A 14716-nucleotide genomic window follows, 5' to 3' on the forward strand; every position below is an offset into this window, starting at 1 on the left:
TGGTATGTTTGGACCAGCAAGCTTTAAGGCTAGTAACCCTGGGAAGCAACTGGTTTTTATTTTCTCCCAGGGTGTCTTCTTACACACTCTCTTTGATTGTTAAAGGAGAATATATGAGCCAGCTGTAGACCTGAATCCTTCTGCGTCATGGTGCATTTTACACTTTGACGATGTATAAGAATTTAAAACCCAGAATTTAAATGGACAGACAAACTTTATATCTCCTCTGCCCTGCCCTGTTCATACCAGATTTACGATGCAGAGTGGGCACCAATGCAATTGAGCCTTATTTATTTGCATCGACTGATTTTCCAAAATAAAAAAATAGAAAGAATCAGAAACAGCCAATTCAGAGGGTGTGGCTCATGGCTAGATCTTTCAAAGAGGAGAGTTGAATCCAGAAGTTAGAAAAGATGATGATGATGAAATAATAGTAGTGTAGACAAGACACAAATCCCTTCCTTTTGGCACTGTTTACCAAAGCCAAATTCCTACAGCCAAATGACACAGCCACTATCTTGCCCTTTGCCAAACAGTGCATTTTTTAAAAGGATATGATCACTTCGTTTTTATTTTTTTTATGGAGCCTTCCTCTGCTCCCCTTCCCCTCACCTCCCTCTCCCTTTCCCGGCCTCCCTACAGGCTTTGTCTTTCTCAAAGATTTATTACACTGTCATTTGGGATCAGTTCTTCTAAGTGTTTGCTGAATTATTTTAGTTTCCTGCATATGGATAGGTTGCAAAAAAAAAATGGGGGCCTTAAAGGTAGTGAATTCTAGTCTTCAAACAAACCTAACAATGTCCTTTGACTAAGCCTTCTGCAGAGACTAGGGTGCTACTAGCTTAGCTGCTTCTTCTTTCTTTGATGCCCAAGGAATCTTAAGAAATCTCTTCATTTTGCAGCTGCCAGCTAAAGAGCGTATTAAAAGTTTCAATGCACTTGCCAAAAAAAGCACAGCGGACAGCCTGTTGCAGATTGGCCGTTAATGTTTTCACTGCACTATGGATGGGTTACTTTTCTCTGCCCTCAGTTACTCCACATTCTCTACCTTGAAAGAAAGTGTTAACCTTTCTACACCAAATACCTCATTGTTGGAATAGAAATGAACAAAACTTGAATTAAAGATTCCTCTTCTCCCCTGTCCCCCGCTTTTTGATGAGAAAGGTCCTTTTCAGCATCCTGTAGAAGAAAAGCTGAAAAAAAAACACCACTTGTTTACATTTTATTAGGTACTAGCAATTTACTTCTTTCAAATTGCCTAATTTTATTTTAGCCTTCTAAGTGCAATCCTTTTCCTCCCCATAGAAGGGCAAAGAGGACATAAGTTGGGAGGCCAAAGTAAATCTGAAGCCACTCTTGGTCGTTGTTTGATTTCTTTTCAAGGGCTAAATGAATCCTCTAAAGGCAGAGACGGGACTGAGACATTTGTAGGAAAATGGGTGGGGGAGATCCAGTGTTCCTTGCAGTGCTGAGAACTAGGAGGCCTTCAGGTATTCTGTCTCTTCCCACAGGTGTGATAGTTTAAACCAGAGATGTCCGATCTTGACAACTTTTAAGACTTGTGGACTTCAACTCCCAGAATTCCTCAGCCAATTCTGGGAATTGAAGTCCACAAGTCTCTATTCACCCCAAGCCATGTCTTTGTGGCCTGGAGGAATGTGGACTCATTAAGAAATCCTAGCACAAATTGTTCTTACAGAAGAGAGAGAAACCCATTTTTTGTCCCCTTTTACTCCTGTGTATTGAATTGTAGTTGGTTCTATAGCAGTTTTTGGGAATGAATATAGCTTGAATGGTTTACGATCTGCAAGAGGTCTTGAACCAGGGAGGTGAAGCTTCCATGGACCACAGTTCTTAGATGGCAGAGATGCTCCCTTTTCAGTTTTTATGGTTTATAATTTTTTTTAAAAAGCAGGAATGAAATTTGAAGGAAGGGGCAGAAACTGAGATGCAATCAGCTTTCTGAGATAAGTTTTTAGAATAAGGTAAATTTCCTAACCCTAGTGCCAGATGAATTGGGCTGGCGTGAATTTAAATTCTTATGTTTCCTCCTTATATTAGAACTGTCATGGGTTTGTGCAGGACTTCTTTTGCTGAACTGATGAAAAATAATCAGGCAGGATCCTCTTTTTAATTGCATTTTTGCAAAAACAAAAAAGGCATTTCCCTTTCTTACATTTCACCCTAAAATTGAAGATATGACAATCAATGTGATCTTTTTAAGGGCTTCAGCGTACTTAACTCTGTAGCATCGCACATTATTATATTTCTAGTGTTCCATTTAACTTTTTCCTTTTCCTTAAAAATGACGATGAAGAAAAAAAAAATGGAGTGGAAACAATTCCAGCAGCGCATATCTAAATTAATATATTTTGTTGCTTTTTTAAAAAATAAAAATAAAAAAAATGGAGGCAGCAGTTGGGTTGGGCGTGAAGAAATGTGGCCAGCTCTGTTTTAGTCGCCAGTCTTGTTCTCCTTTAATGCTGTAACATGTACATTTTGACAGCACAGCTTGACAGTTTTAAGTAATAATTCAAATGTCTGGTGGTAATAACTTGCATCATTGTGCTAAGATGAGAGTTGGTTTTCCCTGGTGCATTGTAAAAGAGGGCTGGAGGCAAACTTCCTTTGTTACTTCCTTTGTTACGTCCTCTCTTTTTTTTCTCACTACCCCTTCCCTCCAGTATTCTGCAAGCACATTTGACTTCCTGGTGTGCAGTATTTTACCCAGGGTTGGGAGAAAGTGGGGAATGGGGGCAGAAGAGGATCTTGCTTACAGCTTCTTCCTATTGCCATCTTCTTTAGGGATGGCATAAAATCTATCTTAACCGTGCATCCTTCTTTGCATCTTAGAAGACCCTGCTCCTAATATCTCTGGGTGGTTTTCTCCTTTTTTTCCTTTCCACTTGTCTCAGAAAGCAATCATGGGGCTTCCCTTCTTAACCTATCCAAATAAGGAAGTTTTTCTCCAACCCCCTTTCTCTAAAGCACTTGCTTTACAAGTTAAAAAAAAAAAAAAAAGCACTTTTGTTTAAAAGCATGAGGGTCTCATTCCCCCTTTTATAATAACCTATAGGAGAAAGGCCAGCAAGGGAATTACGGTATCAGGAAAAGCCTATTTTCCTTTTTGTCCCTCCCCCCCCCCCACATTTTTTTTAATTAATCTATGTTGGGTGGGAGGATGGGTGGAGAATTCTTTTAAGTTACTTCAGAGCTCTAGAGTCGTGGTTCTAGGGTTCAGAGAAATAGAACAAAGGGAAGTTGTGTTCTAAAAAATAAACAGCACAAATACATTTCAGCTTGACAAGTGTATTTGCACTGCCATTGTTAGATAAATGGGCCTTCCGCTGGGAGCCCAGCTGAGCCATATAACTATTGACAAACACTGAATGTAAATGTCCTTGTAGAGGGCAAGTACTGAGAAGCGATAAATTGATCATATATTCCTAAGCGGGCACTTCAGCGAATTTAAAATAACTGATCCTGATAAAATGATGCTGTTCCTTTTTTTCTAAAAAATGACTTTATTTTGTTTACTTTTCCCCAGAGGTTGCTGGAGCTTAAGAAAACCCATTTGTAGCACCGTTCATTACTTTTTACGTTTTCTTTCTCCTCTTTTCCCACCCTGCCCAAGGAGTTCCAAATCACGGGATAGAGACATCCCGTGCTAATATTTCTAAAGAGCTCTAGTGTAAGAAATGAATTATGTACTTAACAGGATTTGAATCTGTGTCCCTGAAAGCGATGTGTATATTATCTAGTCTGGTTTTTTGGTTTGGGACAGTGGATTACCAAAGGGGCCTGTCTCTGGCCAGTTTCTGTACAGACTAAATGTGCAAAATCTCCTTTAGGGCTAATGCTCACTTTGTATTGAGAGAGCCAGCTCCAGACCTTTTGGCTGCCTTCTGATAGGAATGAAATAGTTGATCCAAGGACATGCCAGAATACCTTGCAGGTAGGCAAATTGGGGTGGAAAGATTCCTCTAATGGCAGGATTATGTTTTTTTTAAAACTCCAGCCGGTATAAGGTATTCTGGCATAGCTATGAACTTTAATGTGAGCAATTTTTTTTAAAAAAAAATCAGTTATTAAAACAAATATCCAAGCAAGTAACTTTCTCTCCTTTCCTTGGTGAGTCCTGGAATATATATCCCATATTTAACTCTCCTCCCCTCTATTCATCACCCCACACATTTTTCCTCAGAAACATTTCCCTGTCAAATTGTTGCGTAATTCCGTTCTGATTAGCTATTCGCCCAATAGTGCCAAAGAGATGACAAGATTAGGAAGGTGGTGGAGAGAGAAGTTCGGTGATCTTTCATGGCATACTTTTGCTTTTTTTTTTAAAAAAAAAAAATCATTATTATTTAAGCTGTAAGCTCAGCTCAGCTTGGCTTTGAGCATATATTTTTTACATGCAGGAAAATGGGGAGGAGGAACCACCCTCTGTATTGCAAATGTTTCATTACTTTTTGACCTTCTCTTGGTGGGTTTTTTTTTTTAAAAAATGGGTTCTTCAGTATCAAGCATGTAGTATTTGAGAAAAAAAATGTGACTTCAGCATCACTTAACTCCTACAAAGTCAATGTTAAAAGAAGAGATGGGGATATATAGATTATTATTTTTTCCCCGCTGAAGCAAGGAGAATGTTAATTGCGGTTGGGATTCTGTGAACTTTAAAGCAATGATTTCATTCGAATCATGAATTTGGGGGACAAAGAAAAAGCTGTTAATGTTACAAATAGGTAGAAAATATTTTGGGCTGGGCTGGGAGGGGGGATAGATCTCTTAAGGTCTCCCGTAAGGCATCTGTAGCAAGTTCTTAGTGTCTTTCTTTCAGTGATCTATGTGTAAATGCTGCACCGATGTATATTATGCACATAAAACATTTCTTTGAATAAGATAGGACAGACCTCATCACCAGTCAGGTATAAACTATTCTTCCTCTTTCGTGTGTTAGTTTTCCTCCTGTGTGTATGTGTGTGTGTGTGCGTGCGTGTATGTATACCTGTATGCGATGAGCATCTTTTCAAATTCACTTTTGGTGCAAAAACAAAAGGGATGAAAAAGAAAAGAAAAGAAAAATAGCCTTACTTTTAATTCCAATCCTATCTTAGTTTGTCAACTTGAATATAATAAAGCAGAATTGCATGGAAATCTTTGAAACTAGCTGAGCCCTCGTGTGCACGGTGAGTGGCAGTAAACTGTTTTTCTAAACAAAAAAAAAAATTAGTATGCAATTTCAGCCACGCAGCTTTTAGAAAGAAAAAAAATCCCTGCATTTTGTTTTTGTTTTTAAGAATGGCGCGTAGGGAGGGGGGGAGGGGGTTGATTATACCAGCTTGTGCCTGCTTTGACTTCTCAAAAACTTGGGAATTCGTTCCCATTCGCTTACCCTTCATGCTAACCAGAAGAGAGATTTCATAAAGAAGCTTACATTGGTTTTTTTTTCTTTTTTTAATGAAACCGGTGTTTTCCAGATGATAGTAAGAACCTTTGATAACCTCTTCGGACATCAGGTGTACTGGCAGTGTAGATTAACAGCATGTTTGGTTTTTGGAGATAATATCACAGGGGTTGAGGGAGGAAAATAAAGACAGACACAACAGCAGGTGGTTCAGATTATCTCCTTTCCAAGGTAATGCTCTAGTGTTGCATCCTGTTTGGCCGGCATAAATGATTACTACATTTTAGATACAACTACCTATTGCACTTCTATCAGAAGTAGGGAAAAGGTAAAAAAAAAAAAATGACTGGAAGTGTGGAAATTACTCTAGTTGGTCTTTTGACCTGCACCATGGATATATGGATCTATTGTGTAATTTTTGTACCAGTTATTTGGTTGCAGCACTGTAAATCTGGTATCCCTTCTGTCAACTTAATTATGAAGATAAGGAGAAAGGTTAGTTTCAAGTCCTGCCTCTTTATTGTGATATAATTAGGGTTTGTCGATGTACAGCTGTCCCCTCTAAATTTACTATTCTTAACGTGCAATCCTCTTATGATTTTTCATCTTTAATTTAGGAAATGCAAATATCCTGGATATTTGGGGGAGGGGGAAATAAATGGAATGGCTTCACAGAAACAAATGTTTCACTTGAGAACAAGCCTAGGTTCTTATATTCTGAGAATGTCTTTGATATATGAAATTTGCACTGATCAATTGCAGATCTCTTAGGCAAAATTGGAAATAGAGGCATTAACAAACAAGCACACTTAGGGAGATGAGAAGTGGGAGATAAAAGATCAAAACCAAAGGGAAATTTGATATTGCGGGTTCTTGGAGTTTGACACAGAGAAGACTTCTGTATGGCTTTGGGCATCTTGTAGACAGCGTTGAGTGGTTTGACTCACTTTTTAGAATCCTGCAGCGTACAAAAGTAAATTCTTTTTATACTGACAGAAACAGACAGAGGCCAGTGAAGGAATTAGCTTTTAAAATGAGAGAACTAGAAAAAAAAATCATTGCCGAAGGTAAGATTTGGAAACATGCTTTATGGACTAAAAGTGACTGGGGTATTATTGTACTGTGTTAGTTGCCAGTTCTTAATATTTTGAAAGGCATTTTTTTTGCTGGTCCACTTGAAGATATTTATTGAAATGGCTGCTGATAGTTTTGTATGCATGTCCTTACTTGAATGTTTTGGAAAAATAATAGTGAAAGGAAGTTTCTGGAATGCTATTGCAGCTAACCTAAGTGTTGTGTTAGCATCTCAGGCTTGCTGACATTGGAGTAGGGAATGAGTAAGACTGAGGGAAATGCATTTAAAGGCAGCCTGCCGGCATTTGTCCAATTTCTTTACCTGCTTCTCCTCTATCTTGAGATTCATCTTTTGGCACTATCCAACTGACTTCTGATTCTTTTAGAAAGAGGGTATGTTAATCCAGGCGGTTAGATTTCAAAATAGAAACTGAAGCAGATATTGTATTGAAAGAACACTCTTAAAAATGTTAACCATTCCAGACGCCTTAGCTACCTAACATGAATGTAGCTTGTTTACCTTATGAGAAGAAGCACCTTACAATGCTCTTCTGTGTTCCTCGTAGTGAAAAGGTTAATAATTTAACATCGATAGAATATGTAGGAAGCCCATTTTGGTAGTAAAAAGGGGAGCCCATTTTGGTAGTAAAAAGGGGATGTTAGTTGGGTCAGATCCTTCTCCTCAAGTATGAACTGTAATTGGCTCCCCCTGTCTCATTTATAATTTTGTCTAACTTCACTTACTCTTATCCTTCATCTCATAAATAAAAGCAGGCAGACTATTTAGGATTTCTTTTTATCTCCCCTTCTCTCTGAATTTTCTCTTGTATACCAAGGTGACTGATCTCTTGAGGTTCTTTTTTTTCCTAAAGTGAGCAATGCTTAGTCATAAAGCCTTATGAAGGTTTAGCTTAGTCCGTGTGAAAGTTGGAGGGTATTGGATCTCAGGTGGAATGGGATGATGTAGGACGTTAATCTAACTTCTTCAAACCTAACATTGCCTGCCTTCTGTTACTGCAATCCATACATATTACTCTAGTACCTTAAAAATTAGTTGTGGGTATGGTGACTCCATTCTTTGTATGTTTGGTTTTCAGACTTATAATCCAACTTTTCTAGGGTGAGAACATCAGCTTTGGGAAAGCTGAACTGAAACAAATTGTGTGTTAATTCTTGCTATGGTAGTTTTCTTTCCTCCCTGTAATTTGATGCCATGTTGTATAGATTCAGAGCTTTTAAAAATTGCACTAAATATGTATGTGGCAGTTTTCTGATTTTTCATTTAATTTTTTCCCAAATCAAAAGGTTTCTTCTGTTAGTAGGGAATGGCAAAAGTTATTTGCCATATCTGTTATTTGTTCCTTTTGGCTTTCTAATGGATCTTGCTTCCTTTCCTACTAAAGCAGCACGGTACCAAAGGATATAATGCTGAATTCTTCAGTTTCATTACGTATTTTTTTTTATTCCTTGTGCTTTTTCCCCCTTCAAATTAATCTGTCTCTCTCTCCCCACATTAATACATTTTATCAATTACTGCTGATACCTGTTTTCACTTCTAATACTTGCAAGTGATTTCAAACTATAGGAACAGGGCCCCCGGTGTAAGATTTCAGTCCCAGAGCTTCGGGCCCTCCAGGCTTCTACTAAAACGCAGATGCAGGTATATTTACAAGTTTATCTCCAGCAGATATTGAGAAGTAGACTTTCTCTCCATCACCACCACCACCACCACCCCTTCCCCACCTGCTAGCTTTTCACATGGGAAAAGAAGATACAAGCTGTAGCTGAGATTTCTCCCTCTCCTTTTCTGGCACCAAGCCTAGGCCTTCTGCAAGTCCGGAAAGAAGGTGTGTGTGTTTTTTCAGAAGTAATGGCTAAGTAGGGCCTAGTTTTGTGCTGAAGAATTGTAAAAAAAGTGGGGATTACTGGTCATATACCTCTGGCTAAAGGGCCTGGCCCTTCTCCTCTCAGCACTTGGACCTTTGAAGCTGAACTAATTTGGGGTGAGAATAGGGCCTCACCCTATTTTCTTAAATATCCATGCTCTTGGAATAAAGCACAAACAGGGTTTTCTGTAGTAGATTAATTAGCAAAAGAAACCGGCAATAAAACTAGGCAAGTAACCAAGGGGTTGCTTAATAAAGAAATGAGAATTGTAAGTAGCCATGCAACTTTCTATATCTAGATATAAATCCTGTAAACTACCATCCTCATAGTGGCAGTCTCAAAAGTGATAATAAGAACATCTATCCTCCTAGTAGCAGTCCGTATCACTTTTGAGACCTATGTTACAGTGAGAGTACACATAGAAAAAGAACACCCACTTTGGTGATTGGTTGAGAATGTGTTGAGGCAAACATGCACAACTATATGTGGAAGTGGCTTAAACTCTTAGCTTTTTGCGAGTTTTATTTTTAGTTCTTTTCACAAGAATCTGACAAAAGCTCTCAAGTTGCGTTCATGTGTTAGAAGTTATTGTGTTATACGCCCACCTTTAGATTGTTTACCTTTCAAATTAAGAAAAGACTTAAATTGATACTGATTGGCTAAGATGTGCTTCAATATTTTTATGCTAAAAACGCATATGCATTTCTCAGAAAATAGCTTCATAACATAATTTTTCTACTACTACTTTTCCAAGTCCCATCTTAGCATCCTCCAGATATTCTGGGTGCCAGCATTCATCCTTCTTACCCAGTGTGGCCATTGGCCCACGGACCAGAAATTAAAGAGTTGGTGCAAGAAATTTAGAGGACACCAACATAGAGAAGACTATCATATTGTGTAAATTTTGGATCTAAGCCTCTACTTTAATTGATGTTATGATGAGGGATGTATAGAGTAGCTCATATTTCCCCCCACCCCCAAAAAGGGAGGGGACTCCACATTCACCACTTCCTTAAATTTAATATGAATGTTAGAACTTTCCAAACCACTCAGGTGTGAGAAAACAGTATGTCCTGCATGTTGTTCAGAGGGAATAAATTACACCAATGAGACCTGCAATTTGCTCTGGAAATTAGTAAACCCTTAATTCCCCCCCCTCCCCCCGGCAGTTTATTTTGAATCTAGGATTGGGAGACCATGTTGACAATCTAACTAGAGCGTGCCTGCATTTGTTTCTTGAAGTGGAATTGTGAACATACTATTATTAACTGTTAGCATTCCTGTTGCATGTTTGTTTTGAATTACTTGGCCATGCCTTCTTTGCAACTTGGAAGTCATGAACTGGGGTGAAATTGGAAACTCGGAGCGGTTTTCCTTTGAAGACCTGGAGGAGTTGCTTTCTTTTCCTCCTGTTGGGTTCATGACAGACCACACGCCCCAGTAACAGCCAACCTGCTGTTTTTATTAGTTGTGGGCTTGTCTTATAGCAATACTTGTTGGCTGTGAGCTTGTGGGCACTTCAAAAGTCACCTGTGCTTGAAAAATAGATTTCTTCTTTGGGAGCAGCAATAATGGGGGTAGAAGGAGGGAGGGAGAGTAAAACTGGTTGCTGTGTTGAGGGTTTGTAGTCTGTTCTATAGTTTGTACTATTGGGTGTTTCGTGTTCTGTTTTATTTAAATTTGGGAGGGGGGGTGCATTCTAATGATAAACGGAAGGATTTTGAAGTATTGTGATAAGATTCTTTATAAGCACTGATTTCAGCCCCAATGGGAGCTTTCTGCTTTGAAAGCTTTGATGATCTTTAATCCGCTCATGTACTGTACCTTCCCATAGTTGTGCTCCGTTGCTTTTATACCAGTTCTTCCTTCCTTCCTTGGTTTCTTTATCCTGAGATGCACAAATGGTATGTACCTTTTAAGGGGGCACGCTAACTGTGTTTTTCGTTGTCTGGGTAAGGTAGATGCAGCCAATGTTTTGTGACAGTGTTTGTAGTCAGGGGTGACTTAGACGATATATTGTGTCTGCATGAGCCACAAACTGTGCTTTCCCCCCGCCCCCTAACTCTGTCTTTTCTTCCCAGCCATAGCTGCAAGTATGCAACAGAGTCAGGGAGGAAAGTATGAGGGCATTGCACACATTGTACACTTTCCTTGTTTTAGCTAGGGAGGGCAGTCTAATTTACATACATGTATTTTCCAGCCTGTCTTCTAAGGATTGACAAAGTTACCTTACTGTTGATGCTAACTGTTAGCAGATTGTTGAAATATGGTGCAATTCTTTCAGGGTGGCTTTAATCAGCAGAAGATAAAGGCCAGACATTTTTTTTTTTTTGGTCCTTGTATAAATAATTATCTTAAAATATGAATTCATTCAAACACCCTTTGCCTAGCTCAGGGGTAGGCAGCCTTGGCTCTTTTATGACTCGTGGACTTCAACTCCCAGAATTCCTGAGCCAGCCATGCTGGCTCAGGAATTCTGGGAGTTGAAGTCCACGAGTCATAAAAGAGCCAAGGTTGCCTACCCCTGGCCTAGCTCCTTTCTCTTGGCTGCTGAGCACTTCTCAATTCGTTGCATTTCAGTCTGGGACCAAAACCATACAATGTAGCCCTTAACAGCTAGGAGAACCACAATAAATCCTCAAAGGAAATCTGTCATATCCACTGAAAATGGAGACAGAGCATTAAAGCGGCCTTTTCCAACTGCTGCTGGCTGGATGTGTTGGATTTTAACTTGCCCACCCTTTGGCTCTGCTGGCTTGGGCGCTGTGAGAGTTGAAGTCCACCCAGCTGAGGCCCAAAGTGGGAAAGGGTGCATTACAGTATTTTTTTTTTCCTGCTTAACCTGTAACTGCTGCTTATAAGTGGAAGGCTTTTGTCTTCCACATTGAATCATTTGGTCCAAAGGCATTCAGAGAAGAGTGTATATCCTGACCACAACGTCAGTTTAAGCATTCTCTTAGCTTTATCTGCACATTTGGGGCAAGGCTTTTAATCCTTGGTTAGCATTGCCATAGTATTTTCTCTAATTGCATGGAGGCCAGGATGCTTCATTTTGGCTTCGGCCTCAGTTCTTAAGGGAACTGAGAGGGAAATTGCCCCAGTTTAGAAGTTGTTTTAGTAGACTTTTTTTTCTTTTTGTCTATTATGGCCACCTGCAGGAATGCAGGAAACTTGAGGAGCACTTGGCTCTACAATAAAAATGGTTCTCCTCCTTTGATTAAGCTCTCTGCATCTGGGGCCAGAGCCAGCCTCCTGACCAGAGCAAGTCAAGGATTTCCACTTAATCTGTGTGAAAAAATGAATTTGGAGAAGAGGAATGGATGTTAGCATTTCCCTTTAAAGTTGCCTGCCCCTTCGTGCAAGCCCTCCACATTGTGTGCATGGGTGTTTGCACACAGAGTCTTCATATGCATTCATTACAGGTGGTGTTAAGATTGGCTAAAGTGGTAAAGTCAAATCTTCTTTTTATTTCTTTCGTATTTAAAATTAGAGTCCCTCTAATAAATAAAACATTTAGTTCTGGAAAGAACTCCGGTGAACGTCCATAACAGAGTTTTCTGAAACAAAATCCTTTGTTACCTTTACCACTGAATCAATTGTAATCTGCATTAGTTTTATATTTGGGGTATTTTATCTCCCATTCCTCTTCCTCCTCCTGCCAGGGTGGAAAAGCTCTCTAAGATTATAGAGATGCCTGTACTATATTTAAAAAGTCGACAGGTGTCTTGATATGGAAATCAGTTTATATTTCAACAGTTTGATTGGGGTGTGGAGGAAGAACGGGTCTTCATACCTAATTCTTACAGTAAAAACCTGAGCACATCAGTGAACACAAAACCCCTTCTTGCTCTTATGATGTCTCACATCTTAAAACACCAGGCAAGGAGGGAAAATCTATAGGATGGGAAATCTGTGTTTCCCATGATCCTTTAAAGAGCATTAATGTGGGAGGAGGAATGGAAGGCAGTTTTTAGATCAGCACCTCATATTTACTGGACCTGTTTTGTATTTGGTCTTTTGTATTTAATAGGGTAGAATGGGATTGGGAAATAATATTATGTTTTCACCTTTAGAGCACTGAATCTACAACCTGCTGATCAAGACCAGCATGCAACCATGTTGACCTCCTTTGAGGCAGGGGCCTTAATTGGGATCATTTAGTTAAGCAGATATTTTTAAATTAGACGCCTGTGTGTGTGTGTGTGCGCGCGCATGTGCATGTGTATCAGTGTATATATGTTGTAATGGGTGAAGATGGGAGTGTTGTTTGAATGGTAATATTTTGAGTTTGGGGGATGAATGACGAGCTATTGGAGCAAGAATGGAAGTGCTGCCTATGAAGCATTGCCCTTCTCCATTGCTCGTACCTTTGGAACTATAATGATTGTGGGGAAGTTTAACTTTGCCCCCTTATCTTGCTAGTATTGGAAAGCTTGGACCAATGTTTAGAAGAGATTATTAAAAATAAGCATTCGAGTCAGCTCACAGGCCTGCCTTCTTACTTGCAGACACATGATCTTCCTTCAAACACTGGTTTAAAGCACAAAAAAAAAAAGTACCCAAATGCTCACTCTGGGTGTTTCAGAAGAGGGTTTGGTTACAGGGCAGGAGTTGCCAAGATCAGTTCACACATTCCCCAAAGTCTGCTTTTAAGCCCAATGCAAAGGAAGTTCCTGATATGCAATCAGAGTGTTGCTCTTTTGAGACTGATTGGCAATCTCCCTTTCTTATGGATCTCCTTGCCCTCATTTCTTCACTGGAAGCAGTCTCTTTTAAGTTTTTTTTTTAAGTAATTATGTTTCCCTCAAGAGTTTTATTCTTAGAAAGGCAGATCTGTCAGACCAACCATCAGTTATTCCTCCTTTTCTTCCCCACCCCGACCCCAGCCTGGTTGTTCCATGAAATGAAAACATTATGTTAAGAGATCTATGTAAAATCATATTGAATAACAATGCAGTGAGGTATCACAAGCCATTCATCCCCCCTTTCTACACATCTCAGTCTTGCGCAGTGTGGAAGCCACCTTGTATAAGCCCTTTACATGAATTCAGTGAATGGTTAACCTTTTTTTTTGTCTCAGATGATATATATGCATTTTCAAAATTTCTGCATTACCTTTGGGAGGGGGGTTGGGGAAAGGGGTTAACAGGAACTTAAAACTAAAATTAAAAAAACAAAGCATTCAGACTTGATCTATTTTCTACAATGTATGCTGCGACCAGGTCCTGTTATTCATATTGTGGCTTTGAATCAATTATGTTGATTAAAATGCTGTTGCTTCTATTTGCCTTGCTTTTTTTGTGTCTCCAGATACAACAATGTAAGTAAAAATACAAGAGATACAGGTGAGAATTCTTGATGACACAACTGTAATTTCACAATCTGAATCAAAAATACATTTTCAAACCACAGATAATTTTACAATCTGTAAAACACTTTCCCCCTTCCACATCAATATCCATCTGGGTACCTTTTATACCAGTCGGCTGGTAGCCAGACAGGTCAATTCTATTTAATCAACTTTGAGGTGCAGAAATATAAAAAAAAATCCATCCTATGCAGAAGCTCAGTTTTGACTGCATGAATTCAAAATATTTCTATAGAGGTACATACCTATTCAGCGTGGTTTACTTCTAGGTAAAAAATGTAACTACCTTTGGGCAAAGAGTTACCTTGAATAGGGCAAAAGAGGGGGAAGAAAAAAAAGGGGGGGGAATGGAGTATTTTTGCTATTTGAGAAGTGAATTCAACTCAAGTGATACCATATCTCAGAATGTATTATACCAGCAAACTAAACAGCTATAGAACAAACAAATGAGGAAATTATATGACAGTCTAGGTGGCTACTGCATGCCCAGCTAGAAACACCCCACTTGGAATTCAAATGATTGATCAGTAAAGCTGAAGTTGACGGCACACACCCACACCACACCCACACCAAAAAGCATGAGAAAATAAGCGGGGAGCTTGACCACAGTGTGTTTAACAGGTGCCTATTTCCACACCAGTTGTGGATTCCCAGAAAGAAAGGCAACCAGCACAGGAAATAATCCTGCACAAATATTGAGGGACTGCTTGTTTCATTATCTTGGGTATAACTCCAGAGCCTTTTTCTTTAGATTTACAGGGATGGAGAACGCTGGCTCTTTTATGACTTGTGGACTTCAACTCCCAGAATTCCTAAGCCAGCATGAAGTCCACAAATTATAAAAGGGCCAGCGTTCCCCACCTGTGCTTTAGAATATGATGTCAACCAAAGACCATTTAAGAATGTTCTGGTTGTGTCTGTCGGAAAAGCTCCCCTGCTCTAACATAGGCCAGTTGGCTAGTCATCCACCTCTTGTAGCT

The sequence above is a fragment of the Protobothrops mucrosquamatus genome, unplaced genomic scaffold (genome assembly GCF_001527695.2).
Source record: "Protobothrops mucrosquamatus isolate PMUCROS unplaced genomic scaffold, P.Mucros_1.0 scaffold_151, whole genome shotgun sequence".
NCBI lineage: Eukaryota > Metazoa > Chordata > Lepidosauria > Squamata > Viperidae > Protobothrops > Protobothrops mucrosquamatus.